This window comes from Cryptomeria japonica, chromosome 4, assembly GCF_030272615.1.
Source record: "Cryptomeria japonica chromosome 4, Sugi_1.0, whole genome shotgun sequence".
Taxonomy (NCBI): domain Eukaryota; kingdom Viridiplantae; phylum Streptophyta; class Pinopsida; order Cupressales; family Cupressaceae; genus Cryptomeria; species Cryptomeria japonica.
This window is the reverse complement of record NC_081408.1, coordinates 89,811,844-89,826,984: the sequence shown is the minus strand read 5'-3', so window position 1 is coordinate 89,826,984 and position 15,141 is coordinate 89,811,844.

Below are 15,141 nucleotides of genomic sequence, written 5' to 3'. Positions count from 1 at the left end.
TTTTGAGCATCTTTCTCCTGTGAAACTACACTAGCCATTAGATTTTTGGGAACCTACGCATCCTCTTTTGCCTAGGCCCAAAAAACCTTTCACTATTTTGCAGAGCATAACAAGTGAGCATCTATCCACCGCAAAACAACGTGAGCCGTCGATTTCTTTTGAACTTGATCGCCTTTTAGCCATGGAAAAGTCTTCACCGCTAGGTCCTACCAAACCTTTTCACCATTTTGTGGAAGGTAATTTACTCACTCATTTTGGTTGTGAATCAACACCAGCTGTTAGATTCAAAGAGAGATGGAGTCTTGTTAAACTTGATCTAATGCATACAGTCGAACATGCTTTTTCCTTTCACTATTTCGCATAGCTTAACACACCTGCAACTTCGCCTAACAAAATAGCAAAAGTCATAGATTCATCTGAAAGTTGCATGACACTTACTAGACCTGACAACATTAGAAGGAAAAAGGCATAAGGCGTAAAATTTTGATTGTCCAACCAATTTTGATCAATTGTATGTGCTATGGTAACTATAGGGAAAATGGTCCCTTTACCTCTGCCTATTAGCTCTGCCTCTTGCACACTACCAATCTGCCTGAGGATCTCTACAATTCCCACTTTAAGAGGGACCTGATAGGGTAACAAAAATGGAGTGCCTTTGAAACCATATACTTTGAAAAACTATGGAGACAGGGTATAAGTAGATATCACCCCAATTGTGGACAATTTTAATATTCTCAGTAAACTCTTTTGGCCTAATGAATTCCAAAAGAACCTTAGGGACTCTTGGATTCTCTGAACAGATAAGAGTCCTAATCTTAGATGCAAAACATCTATCAAACTTTAAGAAGCTTGCATCTTTTTTGTCCCACGTCAACACTGTACTCCATAACTGTACTGGCATCTTCTCTCCATCTTTCTCTTTCACAATATCCATTCCACTTGCAAAATAGTCACCACCCTTGAAAAAGAATAAATGCATGAGGAGGGAGTACCATCCAAAAGGCCTATCCACTTTCCCATTCTTTATTCCTATCAAGCCTTCATGGATGGCATCAGTGATATAGGAAGCATAATCAAAGGTCACTACCAAAGAAGGATTCAAAATTTGAGCAATCATTAACATGTAATGAGTTGGCATATTTTCCTCAGCATCTTCTCCTAAAATTTGGCAGAGTGACCAGTATCATCCTTTGGCCCTAAGGGTGAATAGATTTAAAGAGAAGGGCTTTGTAGTGTTGCGTCCTACAACTTTTAATGCACCTATCTTCACAAAAAATTCTTTAAGAGGCCCATTTCTAAGGTGGTTCCTCTGCACACTGTAAACCTAAGCTAGTGATTTAAAATTAATAGGCTCTAAAAAATTGGTAAACTCACTAAGCCCAAAAGCATTTCTGAACTCGTCATTATTTATTTCAATGAGGGTTTTCCCACTTATATCCTTAAAACTTCTTGTGATTGGGTCATAGTTGTGTGCAATCTGAGTTAGGAGATCTACATCCATGAATACTCCAGGGACCACCAATTTGCCTATGTCCAACTCCCAGATACTGTTCATTGGGGCTGGGGAGTTTCTCATACCATATCCAACTTTCAATAATCGCAACCCAGACAACCCAATTTGAGGGTCTCTTAGCCAGTTGTCCTTATCATACAATCCTTCTCCTATTTTTAGGCAAGGAGCTCTTGGCACTAATTCCTTTACCTTTGCAACCACATTAGTTGACATTGTCAATTGTTCTAGGAAATCATCACAGATAGCCCTCTCCTGGTAATTAACCTTTCCTGAGAATTCTCTTTTGGGTGCCATCTTAAAAAAATATGCAAGCAATTTAATTACTAGCCCCAACTGTTCTATAATAAATCAAAACCTCAATTAAAACACACTGCCAAGTAATTGCCAAGCAAGAGTACAAGAGAACCTATTTTTGGCTTGAAGAAATCTGCTCTGCAACTGATGAAATTTGCTATGCAACTAAAGAAATTTTCTCTACAACTACTTCTCTGCAACAATTTTTCAAAATGATGCCTTCATTCAATTGATCCGAGATCATATATGATAGTCAGGCTCTTAACTGCGACATTGATACCGCATTCTTTGGTCGTCCTTTCAGAATTGAATTGATAGAAGAATTTGAAAATTTTGCTCCAACGGGTCATAACATGCCTGTATATTTTCTTTTCTCTCGTTCACCATTTCGTAGAGCATAACATCCTAGCAATTTTGCCAAATAAAGTCACGCTAGCTGTCTGATCAGATGAGATTTGATCGATCTTTACGTTGTTTTAAACTCTTTGCCTTTGCATCGGGCCCTACCTCCTTTTTGCCATTTTGCAAGCTTTATCCCCTGAGCGCTTTCTTTTCACGAAGCTACGCCAAGCATTAGATGGAACTCTAACCACCCGGCCTTTAACTCTTACCGAGACTGTCAACCCTTTTACTAACCACGCCTCATCTTGATGGCTAACAGTTTTTCGCTATTTCGTAGGGGTTAATCCGCTTACATCTTCGGGCCATGAAACATCGAGAAGCGTTGGATCAATCTTGAGATGAGCATCTTTTAAGTGAGACCTTTATCCAGACATTGCTTACCCCACTTATTCATCGGTTAACAAGTGCTATGTGGCACTTGACCATTAGCCCTAGAAAAATCTTCGAGTTTAGTTCAGAGTCAACCACGTGTCTTACTTCCTGCATAACCGCCAGTTACACCTTGGCAGGCCCTTAATCACTTTTTGAAACTACGTGTCAATTGACACATCACCTTCAAGCTTTACAAGAAGTAACAGCTGTCACTCCACGTCATGCTGAGAAGAACCTCTCATTCTCTTCCACCATTTCACGGGCCTTAATCCTTGGTTGATTTGTAGCCACGAAGCAACGAGAACCCTTGGATCAAAATAGAGCTGATCCTCTTTTACCTTTATGCTTTATCTGTTCTTCACGCCCAATAGCTCTTTCACCATTTCGTAGACCTTAAAACACTAGCATCTTACCTTCTCAAAAACACGTGAACCATTAGATTATATCAAACTTGCTTGATGCTTAACAAACTACTTGAATCCAGTAGACGTGGGTTGTCTGACTCAGCTTTATCCACTTGGTGTGTAGTCATTCTCGAACTGACATGTCAACTTTTTATTCATTGAGAGAAAACATCGGGATCCACCTCATCCTTGCCACCTATATGTGCCAGGTCACTTCTTATCTCGCAGCATGACTCATCTTCTTTGACCCACCCTTTAGTCCTTAGATCCAATTCATTGACCACTTTGATTGTCGGCCACGTGTCATTATCTTACTTGCCATCTCAACCAGCTGGACTGCTTGCTTGGAACGCCATGTCATTTTGCTATTTCGCAAAAGCTATCTTTCGAACATCTTTCTCCTACAAAACTGTGCTAGTCATTAGATCTTTTGGAACCTGCGCATCTGTTATGCTTCTTATAAACCTCTTTTGCCTGGGCCCAAAAAACCTTTCGTTATTTCGTAGAGCATAACATGTGAGCATCTATCCACCGTGAAACAATGTGAGCTGTCGATTTCTTTTGAACTTGATCACCTTTTAGCCATGGAAAAGTCTTCACCACTAGGTCCCACCAAACCTTTTCGCGATTTCATGAAAGGTAATTTACTCGCTCATTTCAGCTGTGAATCAACGCCAGCCGTTAGATTCAAAGTGAGATAGAGTCTCGTTAAACTTGATCTAATGCATACAGTTGAACATGCTTTTTCCTTTCACTATTTTGCATAGCTTAACACACCCGCAACTTCACCTAACAAAATAGAAAAATTCGTAGATTCATCTGAAAGTTGCACGACACTTACTGGACCTGACAACATTAGAAGGAAAAAGGCATAAGGCATAAAATTTTTACAATTATTTAACGAACGCCTAGGTAAATAACAAGGGGGGACACTTCACATGACCCCAAGACCCATTACTTAAGTGAATAAAGTAACACAGGCATAGAAACCAGAGGGTTTTGATCATACATTTGAGCAATTGAAACTAAAAACCCTTAACCCTTAAAGACCTAACATAGATTTGAAGCAATTAATAGCATACCTAACTCAAAATTTCAAAAACTTAGCCAATCATTGGAAACGAAAACCCATTTCTTAAACAGTGATAATAGAACCAGCAGTGGAAATGATATATCTGAACTAGTAGCACCTTTACCAAAACAGAGAGTTGAACCAGTTACTCTAGCAACATCAGAGAAATCTACAGTAACTGAAGAACAAGGAAGATGAACAAAGAGTCAAAAGACTCCTAGGTATGTGAGACTGAATCATTCTAAAGATCAAATCATTGGGGATAAGAGAAATGGAGTGATGACAAGAAGAAAACTGACAACTAATGAGGTATGCTTAATTTCACAAGCTAAACCAGTATCAGTAATTGAGGCATGTAAAGATGAATTTTGGTTAAAAGATATGGAAGAAGAATTAGATCAAATTGAGAAAAATAACACATGGACTTTGGTTCCCCGACCTAAAAATAAAAAAATGTTATTGGAACTAAATGGGTTTTTAGGAATAAATTGAATGAGGATGGTCAAGTTATAAGGAATAAGGCTAGATTGGTTTGTAAAGGATATTCTTAGAAGGAAGGAATTGATTATGGAGAGACTTTTGCACTAGTAGCTAGGATTGAAGCTGCAAGATTATTTCTTGCCTATGTTGCTTATAAAAACTACGAAGTTTATCAAATGGATGTTAAATGTGCATTCTTGACTGGGGATCTTGATGAGGAAGTTTATATTGAGCAACCTGATTCTTTTTCACTGTTAGATGATACAAATATGGTTTGCAGGTTAAAGAAAGCTTTATATGGATTGAAACAAGCACCTAGAGCTTGGTATGTAAGGTTCAATAAATATATTTTGAAGCTTGGTTTTACTAAGGCCAATGTTGACAATAATCTATATTATAAAATCACTAACGATGATATATTGATTGTTGAATTATTTGTTGATGACATTATTTTTGGAGGTGAAGATAAGTTATGCATAGAATTTTCTAGGAATATGGAGAAATAATTTGAGATGTCTATAATTGGTGAGATGAAATTTTTCTTAGGTTTGCAGATTACTTAGACGGACAAAGGTATCTTTATCTGTCAAATTGAATATGCTAAGGAATTATTGAATAAATTTGGTATGGGAGATTCTAAACCAGTAAGTACACCTATGGTTACAATTGAGAAATTGACAAGAAAAGATGTTTCTACACCGGTAAATCCTACAAGATACAAATCTATGATTGGAGGTTTGCTTTATTTGAATCAGACTAGGCCTGCCATTATGAATGTTGTTTGTATTGGTTAATGTAAGAGGTCATGGTCAAGGAATGTAATGTGCGAATAATGTAATATCATTCAAGTAGAGGAGTTGGTTGATCATTGGAGATCAAATTGGGTTTGTGCAACAAGGTTTAGTCCTCCAATATTGAGCTTAACTAGAACTGTACTCAGGCATAGGAGATGCTATCTTTTACAACTCATCACTCCTTCGGATTCTGTTCTGGATTTACATGTAGTTAGTGAGACTCCTTTTGTGATGAGCAGTGTGCTCTAGGCTATTGGCCTTCCTCCAAGTGCAGGCCCCTTCATTATAATTCACATACTTACTGCAGAAGTATTATCTGACTGTGGGTAGGCTTCCCACCATGGTTTTTCCCTTTACCGATTTTTCCACATACAAATCTTGGTATTGTGTGGATGGATTTTATTCTATGATTATTGTTTATGCTTAATTGGATTAACTACTATTCTAGTATTATTATTTTGGGTTCTAGTATTAAAGTTTAAATTGCTAATGCTTCCAGTAATCTTTGACAATTGATTCACCCCCCCACTCTCAGTTGTCTTTCAGTTATATGAACTGTCTAACAATATATACATACATATATATTTGGTCATAGGTTCAAATCATGTAGGTTGTGATGAGTGATGTGGGGAGGGGGATTGTTGGCAATGGGCCCGCATCCCTTACAAGGATTCACGACATTGGTTAACAACCTCTTGTGGGTTCTATAAGTCTAGTGGTTGTATCGAGCATTGATAGGTCAATCTTTTGGTGCAACAACAACCCTATCTTGTAACTATACACACACACACACACACACACACATATATATACATACACACACACACATATATATACATACGTATATATGTATATAAGTATATATATACATATATACATATATATATATGTATATATCTATGTATACATATATACATATATATATAGTTACAAGATAGGGTTGTCGTTGCACCAAAATATCGACCTATCAATGCCCAATACAACCACTAGACTTATAGAATCCACAAGAGGTTGTTAAACCATGTCACGAATCCCCACGAGGAATGTTGGCCCACTGCCAACATATATATACATATATATGTATATGTATCTGTATATGTATATACATATATACACATGTATATATGTGTATAAATATGTATAGATATGTATATATATGTATATATGTATATATACATACATATGTATACATATACATATATATATACAGATATATATACATATATATCTGTATATATATATGTATATGTATACATATGTATGTATATATACATATATACATATATATACATATCTATACATATTTATACACATATATACATGTGTATATATATATACATATACAGATACATATATGTATACATATACATATACATACATGCATATATACATATATTATACATACATACATACATACATACATATATATATATATATATAAGAAATAAAAAAAGGAAATAATAAAAATAAAATAAGAATAAGAATAAAAAATAAATAGAAAATACAAGCAATGAACAAAAACTAAACCATAAAGACGAAGAGAAGAAGGAAAAATAGAAAACAAAAAGAAACCACCTTGAATAGAGCCAAGAGGATTGATAAAAGGAAAGGGGTAAAAGGAAAGGAAACAAGGGGTGGAAGGGGGAGAGAAGATGAAGAAACTAAAGAAGAGGTCCTCTCAGAAAGTCAAGCACAAGGTTCCAAGAGGGATTGAGGCTCCACCCATCATCACGATTAAGATTGGTCGAGTGATTATTCATAACAATGACCTCATTAAGTTCCCTTTTGAATATTTTTTCCTCCTTAAAAAGGATTTGAGTGTCCTCTAAGCATATATGATGTTTGGTCACTGAGGAGTGCTTTTCTAGGGTAGATTTGAAAACATGCTCATGCCTAATGTTTGCACCATGCTCCTTGACTCTAGTATTAAAGGAACAACCTGTCTGCCCTATATATCAGGCGCCACAAGAGAAAATAACCTTATAAACCCCTTATTTAGAGAAGATATCCCTAGGGTCTTTGATAGGGGGGATGCACTTATTTAAGGTCATGAAAGGCTTGAACACGCAACAAAGACCTTTCTTGAAAATAATTTTATCAATCTTGTGGGAAATTCCTTCCACAAAAGGAAGTGACAATCATGAGATCATCAGGGTTTGAGAGGAAATAGGGATGGGGGTGGAATGGAAATGAGATTTGACTTGGTGGAAAGCCCTAGCAATTTGCTTATCCATGTACCCATTCCACCTGAAGACTTGTCGAAGGTGGGATAACTCTTGGTCTAAGTTATCATTGTCATAAATTTGGTAGGATCTTAATCTATGCTATCTAGACCACTTTTGGACCCAAAAATTACTCGAAGTCCTTCAAAATTGACTTTGAAACTTTCAAACAAATATTTCAAAAATAGAAATTTTAATATCTCCAAATCTAGATATGATCTTGCAACTAAAATTTACCAACATGTTTATTTATATAATTCATGGATTTGGATAAAATTTTAGACCAATTTGTGTTCAAATGCAAACTTATTATAGATAGCAACCTTATGTAAATGTAAGGTTGAGACTATATTTTTCTAGTACTAACTAGGGTCTCAGAAATGGAACCAATGTTAGAAAGAAAATGAGGGAGCACAAACTGAAGTTCTAAGCTCTATGTAAGTTCCAATCTAGAATATGCACTAACTAGTTAACAAAATGAAATAAAGAGAAAATGGTTTTTGTAGACACTAAAAATCTGTATCACCTACATTCTCAATTTTTAACCTAATCCCATGTATGATATTCATTATTCACATGATCTTGCCCTATTTCCCCTTCTCCATTTTCTTTCCATTTTCTTCCCATTTCAATTTTAGGGTTACATTTTACCCTTAATTTCATCCCTCTGATGTCAAATCTGATAACTCAATGATGAACGGTAAGTACCAAACCGGTACTGAGAGGGGGGATGAATCAGTATAGTCAAAAACACTTTCCTAAAACCAATTGTTACTACTTATCAAATTGCCATTAGTTTTATATTCAAAGTCATACTATATAATCTAGTCGGTTAGTATTACCGAATCATGCAGTCGGTACACAAAGAGAAGTCGGTATGAACAGTCTAGTCGGTTAAAGAAGAAAGTAGTCACAGAATGCAGTATTCACTGAGCTATTTACTAAGTAATGTTTCATGGCTACTGAGCAGTAAAGTTAACTCACCGAGTTGATATTCACCGAGTGAAACATTTTACCAGATACATTGAACCTGGACATGCATAGGAAAATGTGTTACAAGATCGAGGCACATCTAACCGTTTTTACATTGTAAATTTTACTAGGAGATTGTGTATGATTACAAGGTCAATCTAACCAATGAAATATTTTGTTTAGTTATTCATTCGAAGAATCTTTTTGTAAGATCGAAGCAATGAATTAGATCACCACCGTAAGAGATATATTTATACAACATAATTTTAGGGTTAGATACAAGAGGTGAGAGATATGTGTGTGTATGCATGAAGGAAGACTATTATAGAGACATAGAGAGGTCACCGAGAAGGTTATCAGTGAATAATCAAATAACAGAGTAAATAGAAGGGTTTACCGAGTTACAATATGGGTTACCGAGGTATGCTAAAAGCTAGGTAATCTTATTCTGAGCACATAGAATCTGCTATAGCATTTCAGATGTAAAGTTGCAGATATTTGTAATGATTTTATTGTAATATTTGAAGTTGTAAGAGAAACCTTTAACAGGGTAAAAGACTCTAACCAAGTCTATAAATTGTAAATCCTTTAACTAGGTGCAACATTTATATAGTGTTGTAAAATCCTTTAGTAAGGTAGATCTAATAGATCTTGATACTCCTAACAGGGTAAGCTATTAGAAATAGCTAAATGTAGCTCTAACCAAGCAATCTTTATTATTGTAGTAGTGAATTTGTGGGTGCCATCCCCACCGTAGTTTTTCTCTCTAACCAAGAGTTTTTGCGTGACCAAAATATATGTGTTATGGAGTGAATCATGCATGATTGTTATCTGATTGTTTTAACTTTATTTTATGTTACTGTACTATTTTGTTTATGCATAACAGTAAGGTTATTATCAAAGAAAAGTTTTGGAGTACTAATTCACCCCTCCCCTCTCAGTACATTAGCTTTCCATATTGGGCCTAACAATTGGTATCAGAGCTTGAATCCTGGAAAAGGGTTTAACTACCTAAAGAGAAAGATATTATCAATGGAAGGCTACAAACAATCTCAGAGGATTGTGTATCTACAAGAAGAGCTGGATAATGCAAATCAAGTGATTGTAGACATGCAAAGGCAAATGCAAAAATCTCTAAAAGTAAGGAGAAGATTATCTGATGACTTGCAGGATTCTCAAGAGCTAGTGGAACAAATCGAGACATCATCTGAGAACAGTATATCTGAAGAGACTGAAGAAATGATTGGAATGTTGAAAGAAAAGAACAAAGCATTGGCTGATCAACTAAAAGCAATGAAAAGAGAACATGAACATTTTAGTACATAGATGACTGAAAATCTAGATGCATTAAGGATAGCTGATGATAAAGCAAGAGATATACAAAGAGAGAAACAACAACTTGAAGTTCTAGTATCTGATAAGGATGATGAAATTATAAGGTTAACTGGTATTCAACAAAATATGACAGATCAACTAGGTTATGCACATCATGAAGCAATTCTGAAGAATGATGAAAATCAATCATTGAAACTTGAAGTATCAAGGTTGACTGGTGAACTTGAAATAGAGAAGAAATCCAAAGAATCATTGGAGAAAAGTTATGAAGCATCAAAGATGTTGGATGAGCAACTGAATACAAGAAGACCCTACAAAGATGGAGGACTCAGTTACAAAGGAAAAGAATCAACCAAGAAAGGAATTTATACTACCGAGAGAGGAGAATCATCAAAACAAGCTGGAAATAGGAATAACATAAAAAAGAAGAAGCCTATTTGCTACTACTGTGGAAATCAAGGTCATACTGCCAACATATGCCAGATTAGAAAAGGTGAGCAACCGAATATCACTAAGCCCAATGGATATTTTTACAATTGCAATAAATATGGTCACACACCTAATCAATGTAGGATAAAGTTTGTTAACAACTATCAGAAGGCAAAATTCAAAGGGTTTTGTAGAAATTGCAATAGATATGGACTTAGTACTAAGAAGTGTTGGTTTAAGAAAAAGAACTACATGAAGTATCCACACCGAGCAAACACTGGAGGTTACCAAACTCACACAGATCCTTACCAACAATATGCAGCAGTACCATGGGATTACAATACAAGGATATGGTGTGAATGTTGTGGAAGATATGGACATATTAGTGCCAACTGTTTTATAAGATTTGGAATGAATAACTGGAGATCATGGAGAAATCCTGGTATGGCATGTTTTCATTGTCACAAAGCTAGACATTTAGCTAGAGATTGCAGAGATCAACCGAGAAGAGACAATGAAGAGATAAAAGAAAAATTCAAGATGATTTGGAAAAAGAAAGAAATGATGTCAGATGAAGAAAGCACCTTACCTACCGAGTTAGGTGCACCTATTTCAAATTAGTCAAGAAAAGGTATGAAGGGATTGCATTCTCTAAAGGTTAAATCATAATAGTTCCTATTCTATTATGTACAAAATTCAAAATCTGCATAGTTAAGATGCAATTAGTCTGTTTATATACTAGATAGGAAACTTGTCAAGTCAGTTAATAAAGGAAAGTTGGTTACTCGGTTAAAATGAAAAAAGGAGTAAATCGGTAAAAGGTGAACCGAGTGCATTTAATATCTTGACCTAACTTGCACAGAGCTTGATAAGGTATTTTTGAGTACTTAAAAGTGTTTTTGTGGTCATTTTAATTCACCCAAGTTTTCAAGAAGTAGAGTAGAGTGAATCAAAGCGATCAAACTTCATACAGAGCGAATTTAGAGGTATTTACATCAATCTATTCACTGTTTAGCTGGTTTCTGATCTAGTCAAATTGCTATTGTCTACCGAGTGTGAAGCGTCAGTCGTTTGTAAACCCTAAGGATAACTTGTCAAATCTTACCCGAAACCTACCATGGCGCCCAAGATCCAAGACCCTGTAGTTGTCCAAAATGTGGAGAAGCCCTCACTGAAATATTCTCTAACTGCTTAAGTTGCCTCAGAACTAGATGACAAAATTGAATTTTCACTCATCCCGGATCGAGTCATGTTGGTAGAAGATGTTAGATTCTTCACCAAATGCCATGTTGAGGAACTCGGTCATGTAGAGATTAGTGACACATATGATGAACTTTGCACTGATGGCAAACTGGATAGCAAATTTGAGCATATCAAAATCAAGGGATTAACTAAAGCCCTAGTCTATCCCCGTGTGTTCAAACCCCAGTGGGTTAAGTTTGTCTTGAGTAGAGTACATGATGATTTCATGTGGCTACAAGAGCAACCATTCAAGATCACTAAGGAAGTCATTCACCTGATCACCGGGTATCCCATCTATGATCATGCACGAGCACAAAAAATGATATCACAAAAGGAGCTAATCAGTCTAACCGGAGTAGAATCTGATTACCGAGGACTGAAATTGAATAATGTCACTAATGAAAAACTCAAGTTTGCAATTAGAGTTATTGGTTACTATTTCTTCCAATCTGCAAGGGAAAATAGTGTACCATGTGTTGCAGTTGACTTAGCCTACAAAATAGTGAAGAAGGGAATGAAAGTAGACTTGTGTGAAGTACTACTGAAGAACTTGTTTGAGAACTTGAACACAATAAGGAAGACGAAGAAGAACAACTTAGAAAATACACTAAAGTTCGGTTCACTACTTATATGTATGTTTTTCTATTTTGAGAAGTTCTTTCCCTCAATCGGTAAAGTAGTATGGGAGCTACACCGACCTATCACCCATCAGATCAATGACTACATCAAGAAGTTAGGAGATAACTTTAATGATACTATGGATGATTACTTCAGCAAATTTCAAGAGAAAATGCACAACAGGTATAGGATTCCACCACAACTGGTAGAAAAATACAAGGACAATATATGTTTTGAAGTCAACACTGATTATTGCTATGTAAATGTTGTTGAACCGACGACTCAATCGTTGCAACCAATGGGTTATGAGATTGATTATGATATTACACAGCAACAAATTGATGCCTATTTATCACTGCCAAGGCATACAACCAAACTAAGGTATGGAACCTATGAAGAGGTGAAGGAGAAAGTAAAAATGAGCATTGTAGTACCTAAGGCTACAAGAAAAGCTACAAAAATGATAAAGGTTTTATCTGAGAAATTCATAGAAGAATCCTCCTCTACACCTATCAAAGGCAATCTTGCCATTACCGAAGAGGAATCAAAAGCTCAAGAGTCTGCAATAACATTGAGCACAGAGTTGCCAAACGGTAAAGTTCTAAAAAGAAAGAAACAGGACATCACAAAGGCCCTACCAACTCCACCAACAAAGAGACCCAACACCAGAGCATCAGCTACATCACCGAGTAAGAAGAAAAAGAGTGTTACTACACCAAAGATAACCAAGACCTATAAGAAATCTACTCGGAGACTCATTTTGGCAAAAGAGTCTAGTGATACAGAGTCTGATGAATTTCAGATTGTGAAAAGCAAAAAGGTAAATATTCACAGTGTTGAAAATTTTTGTGCCAATCTTAAAGAATACGATGGATTTGCAGGATTTAGATATGTTAAGTATGAGACTAGGAATAATGATGAGAAGCAACAAATTGAAGAAGTTGTCATCTGTACACTTCTGAAGTTTTGGTTAGCACCATTTGAACTAGCAAAGTCACTTCCGAGTGAACTCTACTTACATATTGATAATAGATGGAAATATGTAATGGACTCAGAGAGACAAATAAGAGAAAGAAGTCTAGTCCATCTATTTCTTGACATGTCCATAGTAGAAATCAAGGAGCATTTGACCACATACAATTCTAAATTTCTTGTGAAACAAAGAGCCTTAAAATTGATGAATGGGCTATACATTGATGTGGAAAATGAGACAAAAGCCAAGTGGCAAGAGATCTTAAAACAAAAGGATGTCGGTGAACAATCTCAAATTGAAATTATTGATGTCACTGAGCAAGATCCAGATGTCACTGAGCAAGGTCTAGACTCAGTTGACACTATACAAATTGATGAAGATGTAATGGATGAAGTAGCACCAGAGCAGGAGATGATTGAAGGCACCACCTATGCAAAACTTGTCTCTAGTGAATTTGTCTTAGAACAAGTTCAGCCTTATCTGCCAGTGAAGCCACCTGTCTTAACCAAAGCTCCCAAGGACACCGAGCAAGGCACCGAAGGTAACAAATCTGAAGTTGTAGGTGATACAACCAAAGATTACACATCTCAAGCACCATCAAGGACTGCAAATGTTACAGCTGAGACCCCTAGCACCGAGACACCAAAAGACACTGCAATGGCTACAGGAACCAACCAAAGTGTTGCATCTACCAAGCAACCTATCAAGGGTCAACAAGCCTCACAAGCACTTGTCTTAGTGCCACAGACCAAAGGAAAAGAGAAGAAGGTGAGAAAGCATGGTTTCAAATTTGACTTATCTAAACTGATCATGTTTCCCAATGTAGACATCTCCAAATTGAAAGGGCAAGCACTCACTGAATTCAGTGAACTATGCAAAGCCAAGGCCGAGTAGGAGAAGCAATTGGCCATACAGAAGAAGAATAAAGTACTTCAGAAGGTTAGGACACTACTCACAGAAATGCTACCTTCAACAATAGTGTCAACCGATGCAGCCATCCATATTCAACTGGATGAACTCCTCAATCAGATTGAAAGATTTAGAGTTGATGCATCTAAGTACTTAAGCAAGCTCAAGGATAAAGAGCTTACAACAAAAATGATAGAGGAAGTATAGAAATCCATTGTTGTTGGCAAGGTAAAACTTGTCAAATTCATTGCTAAGTTGTCCCCTCAACTCAAGCATATTCTTTATTTATTCCAGAAACTGTGTACATTTTCCTTATTTATTAAAGATGTCAAAAATAGAACTGATGCAATTGAGAAAGAGATCACCGATCTCTCATCTAAGTTGACCACCGAGCCCAATTCAGTTCAAAATTTTTATACAAAGCTACAACAACTCATGGCTCAATAGTTAGAATTGAGGAATGAAGAGCATAAAATCAAGATGGATATAATGACCCTTCAGACATTATTCCTTCCTCATCTCTCATCAGTACAGGAACAGATCAATCGAGCTACACGCCTATCAACTACACAAGAGGGAAGCACTCTTGATGGCTTAATATCACTCTTATCTAATATTCAAGCACATAATTCACTAATGGAAAGTATAAAGGATTCACTCTCAGTCGCCCTCATCGACGCCCGGACAAAGTATAAGACTATTTTTGATCAGTTACCACCTCCGGATGGAAATTAAGTTTTTGATGTTTGTCAAAAAGGGGGAGTAATATTATGATACTACATAAAGGAAAGTAATACCCAGCAAAGGGGGAGTAATACTATATTTGGAGAGTAATATAGTTTTGATAACACAATTTTGAGTATTGTATACAAGGGGAGTATACGGAGCAGAATATGTAGAGCATTCAAAGCACAAAAGCACAGAATAGAACCGAACATGCAAAATTTAGAGTTATGTATAGAATAATGATAAGGGGAGTATATCTGCATATACTATTTCATTGACTATTGTATATATTGACAAGTCAGTCATTTTGCGAGTATATAGTTTTTGAGTTATGACTTTGAACGTAGTTTTTGTCAAACATCTCAAATAATGTCAAAAGAGGAG